This window comes from Daktulosphaira vitifoliae, unplaced genomic scaffold (assembly GCF_025091365.1).
Source record: "Daktulosphaira vitifoliae isolate Bord-2020 unplaced genomic scaffold, ASM2509136v1 Scaffold_1702, whole genome shotgun sequence".
Lineage (NCBI taxonomy): Eukaryota > Metazoa > Arthropoda > Insecta > Hemiptera > Phylloxeridae > Daktulosphaira > Daktulosphaira vitifoliae.
In genome coordinates, this window is record NW_026101262.1 from 1 (window position 1) to 1780 (window position 1780).

The following is a 1780-nucleotide window of genomic DNA, read 5'->3' on the forward strand; positions in this document are numbered from 1 at the left end:
TATTTGTTTTTTTTATTTATGGTTTTTAATAATTTATTTACTTCAAATCCTATAAAAATGCAAAAATGTAATGGAAAATTAATAAAATATATTCAAAGTTAAAGTTATTGAATTATATTAATTTAATCTTAGTATTCTCGGAAAATGTTTTACAAAACGTATTCTTTTGTTTTAATTTTTGTGTGTTGTATTTATTTTAGAGATGTTTTTGCAAACATATTTATAAAGGACAATGTAATTTAAATAAAGTTTATTAAACTATGTTTAATTTAATAATTTAGTTATAATACTTTATATTTATCTTTTATACAATATCTGGTAATAAAAAACATACAACAATTCCTTACAATTATGAAAGTCATATAATTTACTTCTTCATATGTACTTTATATTCAAATAAATAATTTTTTATAGATACTGCAGTTATAAATACAAAATTTTTATTATACACTCAAATACGTTTTTTTTTTTTTAGACAGGAACACTAATTTATCATATGACGGATGATGTAAGTTTTTGATCATTGCTAAAATTAGCGTCAATACATTTTATGAATTGAACTTTACATTTTAATTTAAGTCAATATTATATTTCAATACAATATAATATAATATAATATCAATTTATATTCAACAATTATATAATAGCTTACATAGACTTTAATTGTGTTTATAGTATATTGATAACACATAGATTATATTTCATTTTGCAATTTTTAATAAAAACATCTTGTCAAAATTTTCTTTTTTTTAGAGTTCCAAACAGTTTGGGAATCTTAATATGGTAAGAAATTATTTTATGTAAACATTGTAGTATGTTTTAATATTGAGTAAATACGGGATAATGATATGAGGGGCATCTATCCAAAGACTGCCCCAGCAAGAAAAAAGGTCGGGACTTTAACACGACCAATAGATGAGATGATAGACTACCCCCACCTCCACGTGGTCCAACCCGAGCAACGGCCCCACCGCTTGAGTAGGACTAACGAGGAAGGCAGCGCCGCGTTGTGATTTGGCTATAGATTAATATCGGGTCGTATCACAACGCAGTGGTGAGAAGATTTTAAGGCGACATGGGCCGCCCTGAAGCAATGCTTCACGGCAGTTCCAAGGCGGTTCACATTAAGTCGGTTATAGGAGAGAAAAAAAAGGGATAATGATGTGCAATTATTATTGTCATTATTAAGTAAGACATTTTGTTTTTTTTATTTTACGACTTGCATTATTGCGAACCGCCCTGGAACTGCCGTTGGGTATTACTTAAAGCGTTTGCGCCATCTCTATAACTCACATCACTGTGTGACCTTTATCATTATCCGGGTCTAAAAATCGGGTTCGTTACCCTGGCCGCTTCACATGGAGATGGATGTATGACTTTGCGAAAGTCTTAAACACACATAAAGATTTTCTAAAGTGCCGGCCTGAACCAGCGCTTCTATTTCAGATGTTCGGTCGATTTGCCTTTTCTTCCTTTAATTTTTATATCATCGTCCCTCAATATTATCCTTAAAAATTGAAAACATTTTTCGCATTCCCCGTAAATGGAGGAAATTTCTAAAGAAAATACAAATTTTAAAATTGCTAATTTTCGACATTTTTTCAATTTTTGTTACTTTTTACTTACGTTCATTTGACGTACATGCGCACGAAATTCTATAGGATTTACAGTAGAACCGTTGTTTTACTGTTCGATAGTTATTTTTCTATCCTAGGTGACATTCTAAGGGGTCGTCGTGGTAATACCATATTAGGTGTTGTAATTTGTTACTTGGTACGAC

General features: G+C 30.1%; 1 long non-coding RNA gene across 1 annotated transcript; it reads left to right on the top strand.

The window, feature by feature from the left end:
* The first annotated feature begins 97 nt into the window (after nucleotides 1–97).
* LOC126909861 (uncharacterized) lies at nucleotides 98–1734 on the top strand. The gene is made up of 3 exons (XR_007705130.1): nucleotides 98–234; nucleotides 476–508; nucleotides 754–1734. It is a non-coding gene; the product is annotated as an uncharacterized LOC126909861 (long non-coding RNA).
* Nucleotides 1735–1780: the final 46 nt, after the last annotated feature.